Genomic DNA, 24,247 nt, shown 5'->3' with positions numbered 1-24,247 from the left:
ATTGTGATTGACAGCTGGTACCGTCCAATCGGTGCATGGTTGCAGGTGTAGGTGGACTGCTGTGGACGAGCTCTCAGTCGGACCCACCACCGGCTCCCACCTCTGGTTCCAAGATGACGCTGGTCAATGAATGCGAAAACTCGAGGATTCAAAATGGCCGCTCACAAGCCACCTGGTCCTTTCCAGTAAGCGCCACCTCTGCTTCGGTTTCAACTTGAAGGGCTTGGAGTGAAATTGATTATTTTTCACCGTGATATTTTATTTTCAGTTTGTCTTTTTCACGTAAAAAAATTGTGGCGTTAAATCTAAAATTCACCTGCCTTCGAACGACAGGTCCAATAACCCCCGACCCTCCAGGGATTCACCAGCCCATGAATGATAATCACACGTATTTAACACTCGGCTGAATTTCTCCAAAAGGTGCGTGTTGAAATCGGCACACACACACACACACACGCACTCACACCTCGTCCCTCCCCAGCCTTTGACACCAACAGCAGGATAAAATTGCCAGATTGAGAGACACCGATAACTCAATTAAAAACCAATCGGCAAAGCGGAATTCAGCCCGCCGACGTGCGTGGATGTGTTTTCTCCGCTTCACGTCTGATGCTCGAGTATCTGTCCAGGTCAGTCGGTGCGTGAGGAGTCAATTATCACCGGAGCGGCCCACGCCTGTCCTCCGGAGCACCAGAGCTTTTTTAGCTTGCTCAGAGTAAAACCCCAGTGTGTCCTGCATATGACATTAATACATATCAGTTACTAATTGACTGGTAATGTATTTTTAGTTTTATTAACGGGGGAAGAACCAGCCATACTGTCCTTGTTTTCTTCGACATTTCGACAGTCACTTATGTCCAGAACACTCGGTCCCGCACTCGCTCTCTTTGGCCTAAGAAGTGACCCTCCTCGTCAGCATCGACACTTAGCTACCCGTTCTCTGTTTTCTCGGCGAGTCGCCATTTTGGGTCGTCGCTGGGCTCACAGTTTCACCGCTGGGAATATGCTTAACAGTTGATTTGAATTAGCTTATGGTTACATTTTTGATCTGGGAGAACTCCTTGACCAAATGTAGCTAAAAAAGTTAACTCCCGCGAAAGGGGTTTGCTGCAAAACTTAGCTAAAGACGCACTTAAAGGAGCAGTTCAACGTTTTCAGAAATGAGTTTGTTTGCTATTGTTATTTTGCTGCTGCGTTTTTTTGTGTAAGGCTAGCTGTCAATTTCCCTCTTATTCTAAGTGTTAACTGTAACCACACTGTTGTCCTTCGTTGTTTCCGACGTGGCTCCAGACTTTCTCCTGAGGTTAGCAGATGTGCAGCGAGCTGCGTCTCCCCCACAGATAACATCTGATCCGCTGCAGTCAAAACAAGCACACGACGAAGGGGGAAAACATACAACCTACGGTTGAACAGCAGAGGGAAGAGATGTTTATCGCCACAACTTCGCCACGTGTGGCGGACGCGTCATGTCAGCGCCTCGGTCTGGTGCCGCACTGGTGGCGTCAGGTTACAGCAGGTCCCCCGGTATCTTTTGATCGTGCGGTTTCTAAATTAATGTTACGGTTCTTGCCTTTGCGGCATGCGACATTCTGTCTTCGTACATTTCCCTTGTATGAACCACAGCAGCTGTGAGTTCAGTCGAATGAAGGTCGCGGAAACAATTACAGTTGACTGTCAGAGTTTGTCTCAAAGAAATATTACTATGAGCGCCACTGTGGATTGTACAGTTTCATTTTGACACAGATTTTCCACCAGAGCTGCATTTAATAAGAAGGAAGAGCTTTGTTCCCACTGTGTGGGAGTCTGTTTCCACCACATGTGCTCACATTTCACATAAAGCTGCAGAAAAGTCTTACTGGTAAATCCAGAAATCTCTCTGCTTCTCGTCTTTCTCTCCGTCTTGTTTTTCCATTTTCCTCGACGAGCGCTCGCTCGATCAATTTCAAACTTGGCAGACGTATTTTCAACAGCAGTGGGAAGTACGGTGAAAAATATGAAGTATTTTGCTTGAGTGGTGGTTGAGACCCCAACCCTAACCCAAAACTCCTCATTTATTTTAAACTGCACTTTCTAAGAAAAACCCATGCACTCACAAGTTCTGTCCCAACTTTTGAAGGGCCCTTCAAACGTGGCCGCCAAATGCGTCCTATCGTTTCATGAGCAACAAAGGATCCGACGGTTGGATCCTTCCAAGTCCTACGTAGCCCAGGATTTATTCCGGGCCGGTGACAAACTTTCTTCTACAAGTGGGCAACTCCGTTGCTCGGCGAAAGCCGTAACGGCGGAACGCGCTTGTGACTTGGGAATGGAAAATTGGAAAGCCGCCGTAAAACGAGATCGTCCAATTTTGGCTCGGCCTTTCGTGGCCCGACAAAGACGCGTGAGCGGCATAGACCACGTAGGACGCGGCCCCTGAGTTTTGGACACAGATATAGTTATGACGCCATCAGTGACGTCCACCTTTGATGATGATGATGATGATGATGATGACGATGGGGGGACATCACAGTGACATCAGTGAGTGTTTCTAGATTTTAAACCCCAATTTGTCAAAAGACAAATTTTTACAACTATGTTTTACAAATTTTCTAATAACAGCAACACTATAAATTGTAGGTTTTAAATTTTGGTTTAAAATATTTACTTTCTGGTTTAAAATATAAGGCTTTGAAACATGGAAGATGATGCAATCTGCATCAACAGCCATGAAAGAGTAATGACTCACATGCACCGTACGCTCATTTGCCTTGCTAAGGTTTAGTGTTTTTTTTATGTAAACTGGATTTCACTTCTGAGTATCACTGAGCCTTGGCAGAAGCAACTTGGTGATTTAGCTTGGGATGCCGGCGGCAGCTTAGACGGACGGTGTTGACGCAAGAACATGGATGAACAGGTGATGAAACAACACTTGATTAACATATTCATCCACGGAACAAAGCGTCTGAGTGCGTGCGTCGATATTTGACTTATATTTTTATTGGAATTTTCATTGGTTTTTAAGAATGTATTTTTAAGAAAAGACTCTCTCATCAGTGCCCTCTACATTTATTACATTCAATCTGCACTTTACGTCCTTTATATTGCACATTTTCATTTTAATTCTATTTATTTAGTTTCCTGTATATTTCACGTACTGTACAGTATTTCCTTTATATTGCACATATTCAATTTCTTTAGTTTTTCTATTACGCTTACTTTTGAACTAGTTAGAATTTATTTATTGTCTATATTACTTATCTTATTATTTTTTTGTACTATTGCAGCGTGGGATGAGCTAAACAAATTTTCAAATCCCCTGTATGTCTGGAACATATTGCAGGAATTGACGATAAACTTGACTTGACTTGACTTGAAGAAAAACAGGCTCATAATGAGATTAACTACTAAGTTTAATGTATTTTTTTTCCTCTTTATCGCATAAATCGACAATGTCGAGCGATGAATTCAATCATGACGAGTAACGCACGAGTACGTTAGTAAGTTGCGGCCGATACCTGTGCTTGGAGCAACGCTATGGATATACTACAAACAGCCGACGATAAAAAGAAACAACAGGTATCTCTTCCCCGACATGTGCAACGTCTCATATTCATGCGAACAATAACTGTCCCCGGTTGGTCAGAGCTGCACTGAGCAGACAGTGGATGGGAGAGAGAGAGAGAGAGAGAGAGCATCTGCTGCCGTGCCATATCGGATTGATCTGCACCAGTTAACCCCAGTCTGCAGCCCATCTCCGTCTCTAATGGCGGCTGTCAGATGGCAGATTCTGGCCTTTTCTCGCAGCACTCCGCCTTCCCATTGCACTTAATTACTCCACACCGCTCTGGTGTTTCTGCGGCTGCCACTGTAAAAGCCTTGTGCCTCCACAAAAAAGTCGGTTTTCAGATTTGGATTCCAGGAAAAAAAACAAAAACCAAAAAAACATTGACGAATCTGTAGTTTTTGGAAAATAAAGTCAAAAATGATTGTTTATGAAATGTTTTTTATACTCTTGAGGGTCAGATGATTTTTCTTCGCCAAGTTATATATATATATATCCACACTCAGGCCCAATGCCCCTTGAAACGGAGTTACAGGGGGAAGGGGTTGAAAATCGACCCCTTGCGAAATGGGACACCCCTTCGATTGGACGCGTCATCACGCAGGCGGACGAGACGCGTTTTTACCGGAGACTCAACGTGCCCGGAAGGACGCCGGTACCGTTGTAAAAGACGCCGTTGCAGTTACTATGGTGGTCCCATAACGACGAAACAGCTCTTCACGTTAGTTGATTAGCGTTTCGTATGTGGTACTAATACAACGCAATACGCCGCTTTGCGACTGGCAGTTTTTTATTGTTTTTGCCGACTAGCGATTTTTTTTTTGTGTGGTCCTTTGTGAAGAAACGCGGCATGATGGGTTGAAACGGCGAACAGCGGCCGTCTCGCCGGTGTGCTAGCGTCTTCGGTCGCCTTGGACATTGTTTCAGCTGAGTTGCCCCGTGATTCGCAGCCATGTGGAGCGTCATCTGGCCCAGAATCACGTGATGTGCCAATCTGACGTGGCAGACTCTTCGTGCTCGCGATCACGAAAAAATCCGATCCATTGAATCCCGTGTTCCGGAGCACGATTGGGTTTGATTTTCGTTCTGTCTCGCACCAAAATAATGTCAGACAATCCATATATTGCATTTTTCGTGAGTGCGAGCATGAACAGTCCCGGGTTGTACGTGTTTGGTATAGAACCAAAAGAGAACCACCCCCCCCCCCCCGAAAAAACCCCTCACACTTAAAACGACGAATAGTGAACGAGTAGGTTTGGTTGGTGAGTAATGTGCGTGAATATTAATGAAGGAATAAAATTATATAGAGTTTTCCAAATTGAGTCGTTATAGTCGTCTACTGCTGCACAGGTGTGAAATCACGACATTCTGCGAGCGTTCACAACGCGCAGGCATTAACGAACCGCCACTCGAGTCCATCTGTTGCCGGGAACGTTGCGCTGCCAAGACGGCTTTTATCGTATTAATGATTTTTAATTTTTTGCCCAACTCCCATGCCCACGAGTTGGGCATGGGATGTCAACGTGAGTGCAAACCTTTCAAGACAGTTTTTTGAAAGCAAGACTTGGTGTAGAAGGACCAGAGGCCAAATGAGGTTTTATTTTTTTTCCTATACGACATCTTTCACATAGTCGCGCCAAAACACACACAAACACAAATAGACACACACGCACGCCCAAAACACAAAACAGACCGTGTAACTCCGCAATAGATAAAAATCTGTGTTCCTGTCTCTCGTTGCAGTGCAGAAACTCCTCGGCAGCCGGAGGATGCAGCGACGGCTCGGTCTGCTGTAGCCGCACTGTGAGTGCAGAGATGTATTTGTTCCAACTGTCAGAGAGGCGGGGGGCGGGCGGGGGGGGGTGCAGTCCTGGCCTAGAAAACACACTTGGCGAAATGCATCATTTCACATTTTTTTCCCCAGCGACAGAATCAGAAACATAACTTGTGGCCTGTAGAGTGTGTGTGTGTGTGTGTGTTGCAAATTGCAGTCACTTCCTGTTGCGCTGCTTTGGGGACATAACACCCACACTGCTTACGTTCTCCACGCGGTGTTTAAAGAAGTGTGTCACCGTGCAAACAGCCGTTCAGCATCCGTGCGTCCTTTCGGTGCACTTTCCCTCTCGGGCATCAACTTCGTTAAAGCTACTGTGTGTGTGTGTGTGTGTGTGTGTGTGTGTGTGTGTGTGTGTGTGTGTGTGTGTGTGTAAGGAGACGAAATGAATAAAATCCCGAATGTGGCAAAGAATTTAAAAAAAAAATTTTAATTGATAAAAAAGCCACGTTCGAAAAAAATAACTGCACACGGGAGTGATGCCAAGATGGCTGCCGAGCGGCGAGACTTGCCAGGGACTTTGATGATCATGTTTTAGTGACATCCTGTCAAACATACTCGATGTTTTGTTGTCGTCCACATCCGACAGGAGCCGTCTCCCGCGCGTTTCCCTCCTAAAGTTTGTCTCTCTGCGTGGCGGAGGACGGCAGCTGGAGTCGGCTCGGCTTCAGGCGAAGTCACGAAAGAAAGAAAGAAATCAAACATGTCGGAAAAGATCCATAGACACATCGTCCCTTCAGCATCAGCCACTGCCCTGCTGTTGATCTGCGTGCTCGGTGCGAGCGGAGCCGGATAAATACTTCTCCCGAGCCGCCGTTCAAGTCCGCAGGAGGCGAGAGTTCGATACTCAGACGTGGGAAACCTTTTGAGGAACAGCGGTAGGCGACCTGCCAGGTGGGCCCGAGTCTGACTTCGATTCATCTTGAAAGAAAACAGAGGGTTACTTAAAGCTACAGTGTAATATTTCAAATTTATTCACAGAAATTGAATATATTGTCCATAACTACGTGTTCATATCTGCATAAATCGCCTGCAACAAAGAGCCGATGTTTTTTTTTCCTCAACTCTGAATGAGTTTAATACAGTGACGTGAGGTGGACCCGACCTCCGCGTGAGTCGCCATGTTTGCTACGTCGTGTTGAATGCGGTTGTGGAAACGAAGCGGTCCGCAACACGTCGCGTTCAGGTGGAATTTTCAGCGCTACCGGGAAATGGAATCAGCGGTGCGCCACCATGAAGTGTCCCCTGTCGATGGGGGACTTTGCCACCAGATGCCGCCAGAAAAGTACAAAGATGACACGCTGGGGCTCTAAAGTCACATGAATATGAATCTTACAATAATCATCGTGGAGCATCACTTGTAGACAGGGGATGGTGAAAGTCTTGGTGGTGTCAGATTGCTTCATGTGAACATGTGTTTTAAGGAACAAAACAAAAAAATTGATCCGTGTATTTCATTTTTTGCATGGAAGCTGATTCCTGGCCTCCGGTGTTGTCCCGTGAAAAACTGCCACTTCCCTTCACTGGTGAAGACCGTGACGAAAGCGGACGAAAGCCATGATAGAAACCTAGGACGTCCAGGTATGCACAAGAAAGAACAGCAAAGTTGTGATTTCAACACAACCGATATGAATTCTCTCTCCGAACAAGTGTTCCTGCGCTGCGCGGTGTGATCGGCACCGGCCCGGTCGTGCCGCCGCCGCTCTGTATTCATTATGTAACCGTATTATGTAAATAAATAGCTGCTGCTGTGATGATGCGTTTGTTCAGCGGGGCCTGACTGACTGACTGACAAGGGCTCCACTCCCACACTCGTTTGCCAGCGGAGATGTTTTGGCAGTTATTGTAACGATTCATTATTAGCTGTGGGAGTTTTGTGCGGCGGCGGCGGCGGCGGCGGCGTTCATTCTCCCGAGGCTTTCTGTCTATTTCATTTTTTTAAATTATTCCTCTCAGTATCTCACAAAGACACGCACCTCTCGCTCCATTGTGGGAAAACCAGTGGGCAGTTTGATTGGAGGTGAAGTCTGGGAAGCGAGCGGAGGCGAGTGCGAGCGAAGCCCACTCTCGCAGTCTGCCGCGCAAGGCCCAGGTGAAAACCTAATTACTCGCGTCCGCGGGAGATGGATGCGTCGGGCTCGTCGACAGAGAGCGGGCCAAGAGATTTAGGGGCTTCGACGGCGCGGCTGCAAGGCATTCTGGGAGCGCTGCACCTGTCAAAGAGGACCGCTGACAGCCTCCCCCTGCTCTTGTTATAAGGCCATGCGTGAGCCCCCCCCCCCCCCATTAGCAGGCCAATGACACAGTTGACTTGCTGTCTACAGGAGGGCGAGGGGCCGGGGGCGGGGCGGGGGGACTCTACACCAGCCATGATTTCTCCTAGAATCTGTCTACCTGCTATTGTTGGCGAATAATAACTATTTATCTTGTGCAAACCAGATCATTTAAAGCTGCAAAATGGGCAGAATGAGAATGCAACAGCCGCGGATGTTGACATCGGTTGCCATGGAGATGTCCCCGCGTGGACGATGAATGAATGAATGTACTAAGCTACGATAATCATCGCCGCGTGATTGCCACGAGCGAGTAAAGTTGTTCATATACATGTTTTAATCTTTGGCTGCAATAATAATAATAATAAAATCTCTCTGATTTATATTATCTCAAGGTCACCTGACGTCAAGTACAGTAATGAAACGTAGGATAAATGTTGAGGCATTGATAAAACAACAGCACTGTCGACATTTGTTAAGAGCAACAGTTGTGCAACACAAGATGCAGTTGAGGCTGTTAAAGTGTGTAGGTACATTTAAAAAAAAGATTCTACACGTGACAACCTCTTCCTTTCAGTTCCGTAGCCTTTATTCTAGGTTTTATTTCAATTCTAACTTTTGTAATAAATAAATATTTTCCACTATGTCTAGCACGAGTCAACCTGCTGAGAACGCTCGGGGCGTCCAGTCGCCTACAACATGCGCCTTTTGTCGCCCATCTTCGTGGAATGTGTAATTTCGCCACGGCAGACGCACCTCAATTACATCCCACGTCGCATGTTTGATTCACAGTCTTTATCAGGAAAAACCCCTTGGGATGAACCCATCTCGTTTTCAAGGGGGTCCTCAACAAGATAAAAATACAATAACCACATCCAAAACATATGTCTTCACGCACAAAGGGAGTCAAATGTGTCGATTCCCCCACGGCAGACGCACTTCAATAGCATCCGCCGTCGCATGTTCGCGTAGTTTAGCGTAAGTGGAGTCGGATTCTCTTGGCACCACTGTTGAATCCTCCTTGAATCCTCCTTTCCGCCTTTCCTTGACCTCATGAGGATTTCCATTGAGGTAAAGAGGCAGATTTACTACGCTTTTAACCACTCTGAAATAATTCACGGATACATTCAAAGTGCAATAACTAACTGTGCAATATTTATATTTTATATTTTTTAATATTCCATGTGCAACTATTGCTACTGCTCTGTATATAGTATTTATATACCTTTGTTTTTTTTTATTTAATGTTATTTTTTTGTTAAATTTTGTACATACTAACCCTTTTGTGTAAATTTCTTATATATTCTTCTGTCCACTTTGCTGCTGTGATGCCCTTATTTCCCCACTGTGGGACGAATAAAGGTATATCTTATCTTATCTTATCTTTCTGGATCCAACCATTGTCTGTCCCAGCCCAACATCTTTCACCTGCTCCCAAGTGTCCCTGGCTCTCTTGTGTCTGTAAGGTCTCAGTCCTCGCAGTCAGTTCTTCTCCCCGTGCAGTTCAGCCCTGTGTTGTGTTGGCCTTGAGTTTTGCCACATTTGAGTACGTTGAATAACTGCGGCTCTTTCCAAAGTTGCCCGCGCATCACGGCCGTGAAAGCCCTGGGTCGGATTTCGACTGGTTGGAGAAGCCCTCACCGAGGGGCGGAGGGGTCATCTGGACATTCACGCTGTGTTTCCAGGCCAGGCGGGCCAAGTTTGGGAGTGACCCGGCTGTGCGGACCGCAGGGGGACTGTTTGAACACGAGGGCAGCTGATTGCAGAGACGCCCCCTGGCTTCCGATGGGGTCACCCGCCTCCCTTGTTTGTTGTGACAGCAGAGACCTCTGTGGGTGTGTGGGCGTGTTCCACCACGTCTGAGTGTGCGCGAGTGCATGGGGTTCAAAGAGGCCGGCACTCGGAGTTAAAAATAAAATATCTCTTTCCTTTCCCCCCCCCCCCCCCCCCCACTCACAAAAGCCCCCATCTACAGCCAGTGCCACGTTTGTCAGTATTCCGCGTCGGCCGATATCTGTTCCCCCCCGACGCAGTGCCTCCCATTCTCGGACAAACCTCCCTCCCTCCTTCTCCCTCTGCCGGAGGACACACTGATTGATGGCGTCGCACCGCAGACAGACGCACGGCACACGCACAAAAAAATTGTCGTGTGAAATATGACGGCCTTGTGAGATTGTGACATTTTTCTGTCTGGGATGAATAAAAGGAAATATCATTCATACTGTGGTATTTTGATGGATTCTTTCACCCTACTGTGTTCATTTTGTTAGATTACGCGTATAGGATACATAACTTGACACAGTGATTTCATAGTCATATTCTGGTCCAATCAATATCTAAAGTCTGCACAGAATGGGGATTTAATTTTGTACTTGTAAAACTGAGGTTACAAATTACTCGATTCAAGGTATGCCACTTGGCAAGCAGTTCTCGAGGAAGCCTTCCTGTAGGGGTTCCTCAGGGAACCGCTTTGGTTCTCCTACGCTTCTACGCCATAGTGCAGCTTGCACAGTATCTCCCTCCGTTTGTGAGTAACAACGGGCACCGCGGAACTCTGGTACTGTAGCGCTGACGTCTCTCGCGCCTCAAAGTGTCGGACAATAGACGCCTTGTGCGCCGTCACGCATTCTCCGCATGCCACCGGCAAAGTGCTGGCAAAACTTAGGCCCCGTTTGTTTCTGTATCTCTATAGTTGGGGACTTGTGATGGACGACTCCCACAGTCAGATGACCTCTCACTCCTTTTCTCATGTGACATATACCGTGAATTCGCCCTATTCAGAACTCCTCCCAAAAATACAATTTGACCTAGTTTACCCATTTTTGTAACAGCGCGCCGTTTTTTTTTTTCTTCATAAGGATGTTTTCAACTGGAGCTGCTACTCCAGCGAAACACACCAAGACATTATGCCACGAGTTCACGAGTTGAGAAGATCCATAGTATCCGTTTGACCCGGTTTCTTCCGTTATTTCCAAAACCAGCTCTTTTCACGCTGTACGAGGGAGATGCATTCAAAATGTATAAGGCATGTGGACAGTCGCGTGTCAATGCTGAAATCACTCCACTAGAGCTTATTGAAAGGGATGTGAATGAACGAATGATACTGACAGCACTGCAGATAAAAGGGCACGTCAGTTAATCGTTGTTGAGAGAAAATACCCATCACAATCAAAATGGACTTCCAATCGCTTGAACGACAACAAACCTGCAAAGGTTTTTGCACTTTGGAGCAATGCAGCGATTATCACTGTCGTGGTTTTCTTTTTCCAGTTACTGAACCCGGGGAAGAAGAAGTATTTTGCACATTCACAAGAGCGATGCGAGGCGGTTTAACAGCATCACTACTCACAGCCTCCAGCCCTCCACCTCCCCTCCCCTATCCCGATATAAGGTTCACAGGCCATATGCCCTGGTTACGCTTCCTGCACAGCCACACACACACACACACATGGTATTGACATTCACACACACACACACACACACACGTCTCCAACATATCACCCACAGGTCTCCAGAAGACATCACCAGATGGTGTGAGGGACATGGGGGAGTTTGACTTGAGCGCCAGCTCGCTGAGTCTGCTGCATGCTTCCTGTCGGTTCTCCAAGCTCCTCCACCGCGGCACACCCGAGTGAATTCAGACTCTGTAAGACACATCAAATTTGACTGTAGTTCTTTAGTATTTTGCAGTGTTTTTTGACTGAAGCTCGTCGTCTCAGTGTTCGGCGTGTACGGAGACAGTCTGTTCGAGCATGACGCGCTGTCTTGCGTGCAGCACTTATGAAATGAGCTCATGATGTCAGCAGCAGGGCAGCGCTACTGTAATGAGTTAGTGTACATCCTCCGTCTATCTACCGGGCGGCATTGTTGCCGTAAAGCCTAGTTGACTGGTGCGACGGCTCTGCGGTCAGGATGTCGCGCTGAGGGAATTGCAGCTCTCGTTTCTCCGTGTCACAACAACGGCGCTGCACTGCGCCGCTTGTCAGTCGTCAGTGTCACGACGCCTCGTCCCCAGAGATTCATTGCCATCGGTGAGATTTAATCAAGTGATTCATCCGTTACGCCGCCGCAAACGTGTCAACGAACTTGCTGAATTACATTTGTCCGGATACCTGCAGGAACATGCTCCAACGCACCTGTAACACAGCAGTTAATCGATTAATCGATTAGTAATCCACTGCTAAATTAATCACCAACTATTTTGATCATCGATTAGTCGGTTCAAGTCGTATTCATGAGAGAGAAAAAAGTCCAAATTCTCTGATTTTGGCTTCTTCAATGTGAACATTTATCTGGTTTCTTTGCTCCTCTGTGACAGTAAACTGAATATCTTTGCTGTGTGGAAAAATCAAAACGTCATCTTGGGATTTACGGACCAAACAACTAATCGATTCATTGGGAAAATAATCGACATATTAATCGATTATTTTTAAAAGTGATGTCACTGTGCGCTGACGTGCCCCCGGACTACAATGGAATATATGAAATATTTTATAGTTTTAAAACCCTGTGTTGTTTACACTCTCTCGCCCGTTTGCCTGCACTTTGTTACCTTTTACGCGGTTAACCACCACAGAACGTTACTCTATAGAACTGGGATACAGTTGTTGTTGCTGTCCCCTTTCATTTAGCATATGTTTTTGTGAGCGAAAACCTGTTTTAATGACCAGCACACCAAGAAATGTCACTTTAAGGTTCCGAGATGTTTCCAGATTCTTGGAATCTGTACAAAACATTAACCCAATAACTTTTACGTTTGGTAATAATGCGGTCTTGATAGTCTGGATATGGACTTCACCATGTATGGACGATTAAAGGATATGCTAGTTTAAAACTTTATTACTGGCCTGTAAATTCAGACAAATCTGTATATAAGACTGCAATTTTTTGTATTCATTATGGCCCATATGCAGTTGCAGAAATGTGTATTGTGCACACACACACACACACACACACAGTAAAGATTAGCACACAAAGACATTGCTCCACAGCACCACCTGTGGTCAAACACGCCATTGCGTGCCTTTAACTCAAAAATACAGAAAATTAAGGCAAGGAAGTTATTCTCATTGTATTAAAATAAACACAAGATTAGATTTTTCATGTGCATATGAAGGCTACTTTAAATGGTCTCAGTTAACCAAACTGTAGCGCCAAAGTATAAAATAAAAAATCGACTAAACTCTTTTAACAGCCAGATGTCAAATAGTCCATATAAAAACCTGGGAGCACTTGAAACTGACACATTGAAATGTCCCTGCTACTTTAACGATATTAAGTACTCATTCTGGCCTAACTCGTAACGACAGACATCCATCACTAAAATTCATAGCTCGCTTGGCATTTCCTCCGTTCACACAGGCTCGGCCATCTGGGCAGATCTGCGAGTGCTCTTCAGCTCAGCTGCGCGGTGGGAAAGCCTTTTTCTCGTCCACCCCAACAAAGATCGGCTTCTCACAATTCAACGAGAAAGCAATCTTTATATAAGAGGGGTTCTCAATGCCGCTGTGTGTGTATCCACAGACGGGCATGCCAGTGTCGGTGGCTGGTGCCGCTGCCCAGGAGAAAATAAACAAGCGATAGAAAAAAGCCCCTGCAGACTCGCTGTATATCTCTGAATACGGCATTGTTATGTCAAACTGTACACAAAGGACGGGCATTGTATAAAAACCCAGATGGGTGAAAAATGTAAATGACTGCACTGTTTGACCACAAGGCCGTCCCGCATGCAACACGAGCATCAATCCTGACAATACTGAATGACCCACAGTTAATAAACAAGATATCACTTTTTCCTCAGAAACGTGCTCTCGTCTTCTCTCGTCTCTCTGCTGAATGTCCGCTGTGTTCATGGCTTCATCGAAACAGCACAAGTGCGGGAATCCGCAGTTTAGGAAAACAGAAATGTTCATAAATGACATAGCCAACATCAGCATTAATGGCTTTTTACTCACCAATTTAGCAGAGCAATGTTGCAAGATCAGCTCAATAAATGAACACAAACGAAAGGGCAGCCCCCCCACAAAGTGAAGCCAAAACAACGTGATCGCCCCCTAGTGGCTCGCTGCAGTATAGGTCATAAACCGCTTCCATGTTAGCGGATCGAACATGGGTCAAACCAAAAACCATACGTACACTTAAAATACATTTTTCCCAAACATAGTTTGAGTGATTTTAATTAGTTCTGATCACACTGATGGTTGTTCAAGTGTTCATTTCTCTTATATGTTTAGTGTGAATGAGTTATTTGATGTGAATAAGAAAGTGGGTCAAACAGATCTGTCACAACCTGGAAGGCCAAAAGTCAACCTTTTGTTAAAATAATAATTAATTATTAATAAATAAATCAATAAAGCCATTTAATCACAGCTTATAAACGGTGCCTTGGTACCAAAATGTAAAAAGTCTGGACCAGCGCCCCAGTACTGATGGACTTGAACTATACCTGCAACTTTAACAGTTTGAAACGGCTCAGGTTCATATTTGAATAAAAAAAAAAGAAAGTTACTTGTTTCAATGAAAGCAGAGAGTAGGTGGCTGTGGTTCTCTAATATCCCTATGCAGGGTGCTTTGCATGTTTCATTTTTCTCCCATACCGGCACAGGAATAACATTGGCGGGAGACAGAAAATATTCTCATTAAAATAAAAAAAATAGTTTTTCCACAATGTCAAGTCGAATGCTGTTTAAAGCTGTTGGGAAAATTTTGGAGTTGCTGAGGAATAACATTTAACAATATAATGGCGTATTGGGGAGGGGGGAGGGGAAAGAAGTAAGAGTCAATGTAGCGAGTGAAACAGCATTCCCTACAAATCTTCAGCACCTGGTGTGGCATGCGGCCCAATTTGGGGCGATAATTGCACACCGGCCGTGGCGGGAGAAGGAAATGGCACGCTGCGAACCGCCACCTGCACAAAGGTCGACCGAGCAATCGTCTCCGAAATGCACCGGAGGGGCACTGAAGCACGCTCGCGGGGAGGAGGGGAGGGGAGTTGGGCGTACAGGGGAGGGGAGTTGGGCGTACAGGGGGAGCGGAGACGTTTGCGAATCATCCGTATATTTCCATATATATATTATCCGTAAGGCGTCAAGTGCCCGCGTTGTCTTTGCGATTGTGCCTCCGGGTGACGCTCTGTGAAGCGGCTCCTCGCGCCCGACTAGTACCGGAACCCGCGCACTGTGCTGCACGCCGACTTTGCAGGAAACCGAGTCTGTTTGGTGGATGGACCCTGGGACTCGGGGCCACGCTGAGCAAGATCTTTTCTTTGAAAAAAGCATACACCGGTTTTAAAAGACACTGTGGATCTGCAACAGAGAAAAGCAAGATTTCCCGCAGTGAATTCTGCCGTCCCATGCTGTACGATCTGATAAAAAAACACAACACATGAACGATGGAGCTTCAATCTCCTCCCTCACATTCCTCCACTGGACGACTACTGTACGTATCACCGTAGCGCTTACGTATCGCCGGCGTCTTATTTTATCATAACACAGAGGGACTCCTGGACCGCTTAAAGGCAGGAGTTACATTTGAGGTGCAGAAGGGAGTTGCAGGGAAGACAGCTGTTTGTTAATAATTTAATAAAAAACATTTTTTCGCGATAACCTCCGGGCAAACCCTTTTAAAAAAAAAACGACCCCGCCACAGCTCATGGGTGGGTCGCGACGCAGACTCTGAAAAACATCTTCTAATATTAGCAGAAGCAAGTTCAATCCCACTCCTCCAGTCGTGTCTATTTATGTTGCATATTTGCTTCCTCATTGCTTTTCTCATTATGTAAACGGTATGAAAATTGTTTCATTTCCCTCTTTTCAGCCCTTATTGCCACGTCTTCATATCTGCAGTCAAAGCGTTGAGCTGATACTCCAATGTTATCTTCAATCAGTTGAACAGTAATATCATTTTAAACGCCGAGATTACCACCATCACGGTAAACGATCTGTGAAGAGCTGGCAGTTATCTCTGCTACATTACTTTTTCATCTTTTAAAAAGGGTATCAAAAATATTGCAGCGACCCAGAATGATCTCGCGTGGAAGAGAAGTGCGGCAGCCGAATTCGAGGATCCATAACGGCGGCGGCGTTATAGTGGACACATTCTAAATATTAGTGTCTGGCCGGTGTCCAGAAGCCGCAGAGGCCAAACAATTCCGCAATCTATGGCAAGCAGGGAAATGCAGCATGATGGCAGAGGGAAAAGATGAGGCTGTGGAAAACTGGAGTTCCGTGGCCTCATTTCAGTAAATTCGGAGGTACGAGGTTGCGAATGCCACAATATGGCTAAAGCATCACTTGATTACGGGATATAAAGATGGACGATATGACAGCCCCCCAAAAGTGAAGCCAAAACGTCCTGATCGCCCCCTGGTGGCTGACTGCAGTATAGGCCACACCGCAGTACACGCCAGGTCAGTTTTTTCCAAAGGACGTTTGTTTTGTAAAGTTCAGGTAGTTATCACACTGATGTATGTTCAAGTGTCCACGTTTCAATAATTGTTAAAGCTATTTAATAAAAGAGGTGAAACTTCCTGATTGATACAGTTTGCGACTAACCTTTGATTAGTCGAGCGTCAGGATCTCGACTTCGTGGAGACGTCCCCAATCTCTACAGTCATTGTGCAGAACTACAGAATTGTAGTTCTGGATGTGTAAGACTACAAGTTAAAGACACAGTGTCCACTGAGACAGTCGAGAAAATATAAATACTCGGACAATATCAACTATGTACGTTAAATAAGCCTCAAAAAAAGAGTTCCTGAGTATGGATTTTTTAAATTTTTTTTTTAAATGGGACTGAAATATGTGAGATTTCATTTGAAAATAAATAAATAAAAGATTTAGATTTTCACACACTGAGACACTGTCCCTGACGATCGGGGAACCAGAGACCAGCCTCCACGCCGCGGCACAAAGAGGGCCCTTGTCCGATCCGACGTTTTCCTCCACAGCAAAGAGTCTCTACGGAGCAGTTCGTGGCTTCCATCCGCTCGGCCGGACATTTGCCGTGCGAGAAAGTTCCACTGCGTGCGATTTGGACCGCGCCTCCTTTAACCTGGGGTGCGGGCCGACTCCGTCCTCCCGCTTGCAGAGCGCCGGCCGTTAAGTCAACGGATTGGATTGGTCCGAGTGGAAAGGAGAGGGACGAAGAGGCAAAGAGCGCGGCGACCTCTGAACCCCGTCGGCCGGTGAACACTTGAGTGAGTGTCGGTGTGACCGGGTGCGACAGCGGAGGGGGGGAGGGGGGGGAGGTTAAGCAAAGAATGCGCAAAGTCCTGCGGTACCTCAGGATAATTGAGCCATTTGTTGCAAGGTCACTGCAGAGCAACCCCCCCCCCCCCCCCTCCAGCAGCCTTGACCAGAGCAACGGAGTCGGGGGTTTTGTAACGAAAGAGACTTATGGTCATTTCTCCATCTTTCCTACAGAGCTGGTGCATGTTTCATTTATGCCAGACAGGACAGCAACGTGTCTTGTTTTGTGCCGTTATTGAATAAATGACGACACAAATAGCGAAGCCAGATATATTTCTTTCTGTCTCTGTCGTGATGTCACATCACCGCATTCGCCTCCTTCTCTCGTTTCAGCGTCCTGGTGCTTTTTATAGAAAATCTCTGAAATCAGAGCGGCACTCGGCGGGAGCGCAGACCTCCGCCGAGGCCGAACAATCCTGCACATGATCGTCTGCTTCTCACAGTCCAAATATAAAGGGGAACAAAAAAAGGAAGCGGCCTGATAAAGCATTGTTTTATCTGCGGAGGAGGTTGAGTTGGTTCCGTTTGTCTGTGTGCAGGATTACAAGTTTTGGACAGATGATCCAGATGTGGTTCTGGATCCAGGAAAGTTTGTAAGGTGAAAAAAGAAAAACTAACGAAATAAATAAATAAATAATTTCTAGATTTGCTTCTTGATCCGAACCTAGGTTTAATGGGTTCTTCCCAAAGCGGTTCAGTAGTTTTTATGTAACCCTGCTAAAAAATAATCCAACAAACAAACAAACAACCAAACAAACAGCACGGTTCATTCGATTTTTTTAAAAATGTAGTATCATCCTGTATCATAAGCAGACACTGATTCAGACACTCTCTGAATCAGCTGATAGTAATTCACGAGCACAGTCTTGGGGCGTTAGGGCAGCCAGCCGCTCCTCGTCCAAAAGAGGAAGTGAGACTTCGCCCTAATTGACTTCATGGCCGCCCGCAAAACACGGATCGCAGCTTCGGCCGAGTGTGTGTGTCGTAAAAGAGCGCTCCTCTCCAAACACTCAGGAGCGAGCAGACGCAGAAGAAAAACTTTTTCATTTGTTTGATTTTCACAGAATCCAAGTTTAATGAGGCATAAAGCAGCCAATGTCGGTCTCGTGGCTTTGCATTTTTGGCGTTCGTAGCGAATTCTGTGTCTGTTTGCGATTACACAGCAAACCGAGCCGGTCCTTGGGGTTCCGCTCCAAATGTTTGCTTTCTATTACGAGTGGGGAAATGAAGGGGGAAGATTAAAAACACACCACTGTATTTTATTATTATGTTTTTTCTCATTTGTATTTATCTATTAATTTCTTTCCACGATATATCTTTTTGGTGTCTGTAAACTAGTGCGGTTTTTCCCTAAACTGTGTTTGACACTGGAAAGCAATATATTTCATATCTGATGACATATTTACGTGTGAGCTTAGACACGAATGGTAGACTATCATAAATATCGTTTTCATTTCTTATGAATGACACGAAGGATCCGATGAGCAGTTTGCGCTACTTGATCTTTATGTCTTGTGCTTTTGTTCAGTTGTCGAGCAAAGCTTTTTATTTCACATTATAATTTGCGACTGTCCTCCGACTCATACGACAAGCTGTGTCGTTTTTCAAGCCTCGTTTTAAAAAAACGCAGACCTCTTGCGCTAGTTACGTAGACGGCCGCTACCTGGTAGGTCCGTCAAGTTTATGTATTTAAATGGATTTACTGAGAAGTAATCGTGTCGTTTCCCTGCCTTGTCACCCCAACCGGAACTCTAACCCTTACCTTTACAAGTTCATGCATTGGTAAAGGACACGATGCTGTATTTGTGGCGTACCTCCTTTGACCAGTAGAGGCGCTATTTTAGAAAACTGTCGCCAGACATAGTTCGTCGTATGAGTTGGAGGACATGTCGTATACTTGAGAGAGCTGCACCGAACCACCCTTCTTAAAAGCCTTGGTGTAACGTTGCAAACCGCCACCAACCGGGCAACCTACAGGGGACACTTTATGACGGCGCACCGCTCATTCCACTTCCGGTTTCCGGCAGCGTCTGGACATTTCGACGCGATCGCGACGTATCCTGGAACCGTTTTGTGCAACAACCGCATTCAACACGGTCGGGGGTTGGGGTCCACCTGGTGGAACTACAGTTAACTCATTCGGAGTTGACGAAAAAAAACATTGGTTCTTTGTTGCAGGCGATTATACACATATGAACACATAGTTATGGACGATATATTCAATTTCTGTGAATAAGTTCTTCGAAACATTACACACTGTAGCTTTAAAAAACTTTATTTATCTGGCCACGTGGGGGCAGTGCACACAAATTACCACCGACATATTATGACAAAAATGTAATATGTTGGCAAACAGTTGCCCGTTTACATATTTTAAGTTATCATTAGTTTTTTAGGTTTGCGGTGACTCCGTTTGTCTGCCATTTTATGCCGGTGCACAATTATAGTACAGTGGTCGGTCGAACCCTCAGGACAGTTTTGGAGATGTCTGGACGATTATTTCGATTTTTTGCTTGGGTGGAGTTTTATGTGTCATTATGTCTCGTCTCATCCGCCCGAGCGAAAGGTTGCCGGTCTCAACGAACGCGATCTCGAGTGGCGTCACTCCACCGAACAGGCAGTCGCAGCGCGCAAGAGAGAGAGAGGAGGACGACATCTTTTGTTTGAGATTGACTCACGATCGATACGTGGGAGAACATTTCACATCACGTGTACAAGAATTTGTACGTTCTTTGCTTCAAAGTCTGAATTTTAAATGGGTGAAAAACCTCGGGGGCAACCGCGAAGCTTTCGGAACAAAACAGAAAAACAATTTCTAATACCGAACCGTAGGACTGAGAAGTAGGAGAGCAGGTGAACGGAGAGCGGAGCCGGTGACTCGCTCGGTGGTTGGTCACGCAAGCGAAACGCAACCAGGATGGTATTTTTTAAACTCCACCCCGGCACAGAGGCGGAGGAACGAAACAAGCGTCCACCTCGCTCACCCCCGTCTTCTCCTGCAGCCAAGTTGTCATCAGTGATGCAAAGACTCTGATCAGCTGTTCTACGCTGTTTTGACGGTTGGCGTTTCGCACGTCCCGGCTTTGAGGAGATGACATGTCGACGGAAGACTGTTGGTTTAGAATGAATTATTCACAGGGGTTATTAATTTACAATGAAAACGCTGTGTTGAATTGGAGAACGGTAACCGTAGTTATGTCCGAGCGACTGAGGCGCTTGTCTCTATTTGCTTTTGGTGAATTTGCAAATATGTGATTTGATTTTAATATATGATTTAAATTTATACTAGCAAATTCGTTCATTTAATTATTAAACCATTCATTCATTCCTGTTGTTTTATCCTTTGGTAGCTTGCACCCACTAGTCATATTTAAGGGGAAGCTGATAGAATATTGAGCACTCTGTCAATTTTGTTTAGCGAGAATACAAATTAATAACGAACTTGGTTCTATACTTACTCATACTTTTCTTGCCCGTAGTGATATTGTCACTTTCCCAGATCTCACATTTGATCTCAAATTTGACTTGAATTCTACTCATCCTTCGAGGATTTTACCTTTTTGTAACCTCTGAAACTACGACTGTGCCTCATGAATACTTGACGACTCTCGGCATCTTACAAGCTCTGAAAAAAAACCAACAACAACAACAACAGGCGTCGTGGCGAAGAGAAAAAGGGCCGTCACGATGAAACATGCAGGGAAACCCCCCTGGTCCAAGTACACGACAACCTCAACAGTTGAGGGACGTCATGATGACGGAGACGACGAAAGAGCCCGCAGCACCTTCACCTTTAATGTTGTGCGCACACACACACACACACACACACACACATCCATACACTCTCCAGAGACATCAATATTTCAGAGAGTTGTTGTTAGTTCCAGTCTGCCGGGCTGGACAAGCCCCGTAGCAGAGGAGCAAATACCAAGGAGGAAGAGGGACACGAGTTCACGACCCATTCCACGTTGCTAAAGTCAACTGAAAGGCTAAATGATTGTGTAGGCCGACGCGTCTCGGGGAAAGTCTTTCCCGATGAAACCAAAATGTAGAATAGAAAGGAAACAAAAGCTCAAGAGTGCAGTTCAGACTCTGCGTTTTCCTAATTAATTTCCCTTTTTTTTTTGTTCTGCGCTGACACTGGACCGACGCAGATCGGCTTCAGGTTTGACCTTTGGCTTTCATCGGATCAATTAGTCTCAGGACCGTCGCAGAGACGCCGGATGCTTCATTGATTCATGACCAAAATATCACAAATGTCCGTCTCTGAGGCTGTGAATATATGAACAGTACGATCCAGTCTCTGTTGCCACAAAACAGACAAACAGAAAAGGTTATTTCATCTTTTCTCGTATCTTAAAAGATGCAGCTACACCAGTGGAATGAGACGAGTCCCTTGTAAACAGGACGTTGCATCTCAAATGGTTTGTGATGATGTATAATACATCGGAAATCTTGTGAATCCACTTTTCCCCGATGCAATTAATTTTGTTTTGTACAAGATTTTATATGAACACAGCAAACAAGGTTGTTTCTTGTTGCCTGATAAAACCACCTGAGTGAATGTTTTCTCATCACATCCACCCAACGGGTTGAGGTTTTAAAGCTGCACTAGTTAAAGTTTTCAAAATCAAATTGACTCGATTGATATGCAGGTGTCACTCACCAAACTCTGCACTTTCTTTTGGCCTTTTGTTTGTTTGTTTTTGGTGTAATTTAGCTCATGGCCTTGTTTTTCTGCCTGGAACTTTTATGTATAAGTTCACTGCCCTCATCAGCATTACATACGACTGCAGCTTTAAAAGACAAAATGAGAGAAAAGGTTATAGGGCGAGCTGGTGAAGATCCAAAAAAAAGCCAAATGTGTCTCTCCGGAGTGGGTGGAGACCAAATAAAGAGCTAAAAGGAGAGTGAATATTGGACTTTCATCCAGTCGTTGTGAGCTAACAAGTATAGCTACGACAACTTTTAAGTCGATACTGTGAGAATTTGGTGTTTTCAGCTTGTTCAGCTGCCCCCAAAATGGCCCTCCCCCCCAAAAAATCAATTATTCCTGCTTTGAGTTCAAGCCACTAAAACCGTTTGGAGAAGATTGTTATGTCTAAAATCGTTCACCATGGTTCAGTGCCGGTTGGAGCTCTGAAGCAAACCTCTGTCAACCAGTGACAAAGAAAACACTTTGTTCAACCAAACATCAGATGACGACCTCCCCATTCCTCCAATAACCTTCAGATTGGTTTCAATTTGACCATCCCCCCCATCAAATCGATTCGTCCCTTTGCCTTCGTGATGACTTTGACTCAAAACAACTTTGGTAGTGTCTCGATTAATAAATAGTATCAACACTTAAGTCCCTGAACGTGTTTTTATATTAAGTTTTAAATCACAGAACATTCACAAACCTTATCTCATCGTTCAGGCTTCAGAATAAAAACCAGTAAAGTGGGCGAAAGTCCAATTGGTTTCAGAATTAATTTCATAGAATCACAAAAAAAGATTTTTGTTCATAATTATATACTTTTATACGATTGCTTGGAAGACATTTGAGTGACAATAGTACGATAAGTGAAACCAACGTGTGTCGGTATATCTTTATATGATTAATATTTTTGTTTGTTTCTTTTGTTTGTTCGCTTGTTCTTGTTTATTTTCTTCTCTCTTCCCCTGTTCATCTCTGTGATTGTATCATGATGTCTTTTTTCCATGTGACATCCTTCGAAAAGCAATAAAAATTGAATTATTAAGATTTTTGGAGTCAACGTAAGATTGATGAATGTGAGACGGATGCTTTTTCATTCGCTCAACAGAGTATGGTGAAGCTTATTGGAAAAGATTCAAACATGACACAGTGATTTGTTTTAACCGTTTAGCAGACACATCGTGCCCCCCTGTACCCAAATATGCCGCCAAACTCCCGACATATTTATCCCAAGATCTCTCTGATCTGAGGACAGCCATGAAGCGCAACATCATTTTTTCCGTAGCCTTGAAACTGCCAAGTGTGCTCCCTCGTTTTCTGAGGGGGGTCACTCCTCTGCGTCATGCAGTTTGCCTGTCAAACTATTTGTGTATGAGCCCGAGGATACTGGGCAGGGAGGACTTGTTGGATCTGACAGGAAGGGGGGGGGGATAAAATCAAATCTCTATTTTCCCCAAAAAAGGCTCCTGGGCTCTGCAGTCATCACAGAAAGACAATATTTCCTGAACGCCGACATGAGCGAGGGGAAAAGCAAACAAGAGAGGATATATTTTATGATGGAGTCATCGTTTGAAAATTTGATCAATAAGGAAAACACACCCATGTCAGCGCAAAATCACTTCAAGCTACACTTCTTTTAACTCACGGACACAAATGCTGAGGCATGCAGAAGAAAATCAAGTATGCACTAAATTACTATTTTAACTTGTGAGAGTGAATATTTCTGTCTATTCATATGTACACTACAAGTGTGCTGTTGTCAACAGGTCTCTATAATAAGAGAGATTACCATCCAAATTTTTAAAAAACACATACTAATCATATGATGCAATGTCATGTTTGCTGAACAGTTAGTAAGTTTCTGTACACCATATAAAAGTCTCTATCTTATGGTCATATTTGTCCAACGTTAAGAGTTAGCAGTCATGCTAGCAGCTCCATGAGGCACACTTCAGGATACATGCTAACGTCCACATGCTAATGTCTCCACAATAATGCTAACATGCCGGTGCTAAGCAGGTATGATCAGAGACGCTATAAGAGGGACAAACCTGTGGGGCAACAAACATTCTAAATCATATTCTGGGGCAAAATCCCAAATTCTTTAGGATTTTTTATTTTAATCATTTTTAATAATGGTGATTCTATAAGTGCAATGTTTGTTTCCTGGTGACCATTGAAAGTGACATTGTGTCTGTCTCTCTCTCTCCATTTTAATCTAGAAAGTCCGAAATAACTGCACTCTCTCTTTTAAGAAGGGCCTAAAAACCTTTCTTTTTAAACAAGTGTTCGCCTAAATTTGGTACTTTTTCTTCTACCGATGTTTTTCTTTTGAAATCTATTTTTTTTTTTATCTTGTTTTTACTCTGTATCACTTTGAGATTGCTTTTAGCAATGGAAAGTGCTCTATAAATGAAATGTATTATTATTATTATCATTATTATTACTAAGATGGCTGCCGGTTGGTGGCGGTATGACATTAAGAGAAACACAGACACACACGTGGACCTGAACACTTTTTGATTTGAGTTTGTACCATTACATCACATGGCATTACATTCATTTACGCTTTTGTCCACAGCGACTTACAATAAGTGCATTCAAACATGAAGATATTACCCAAAAAGAGAATCAAGAGAGTTCATGAGCGTT

General features: G+C 44.8%; 1 protein-coding gene across 4 annotated transcripts in view; it reads left to right on the top strand.

Moving 5' to 3' along the window:
- Positions 1 to 2,750: 2,750 nt before the first annotated feature.
- ankrd50 (ankyrin repeat domain 50) overlaps positions 2,751 to 24,247 on the top strand; it is a 68,293-nt gene continuing 46,796 nt past the window's right edge. For 2 of the 4 annotated variants that reach the window (XM_047334254.1, XM_047334255.1), the window contains exons 1-4: positions 2,751 to 2,893; positions 5,285 to 5,344; positions 5,965 to 6,660; positions 6,848 to 6,956. The gene's annotated coding sequence lies outside the window, so the exon portion shown is untranslated. Of the gene's footprint in view, positions 2,894 to 3,460; positions 3,556 to 5,284; positions 5,345 to 5,964; positions 6,661 to 6,847; positions 6,957 to 24,247 lie in introns of those variants that run through there. The other 2 variants (XM_047334251.1, XM_047334252.1) reach the window with 2 other exon arrangements.

The sequence above is a fragment of the Scophthalmus maximus genome, chromosome 9, assembly GCF_022379125.1.
Source record: "Scophthalmus maximus strain ysfricsl-2021 chromosome 9, ASM2237912v1, whole genome shotgun sequence".
NCBI classification, from domain to species: domain Eukaryota; kingdom Metazoa; phylum Chordata; class Actinopteri; order Pleuronectiformes; family Scophthalmidae; genus Scophthalmus; species Scophthalmus maximus.
The sequence above is the reverse complement of the archived record's forward strand: the minus strand, read 5'-3'. Positions and strand labels throughout refer to the sequence as shown.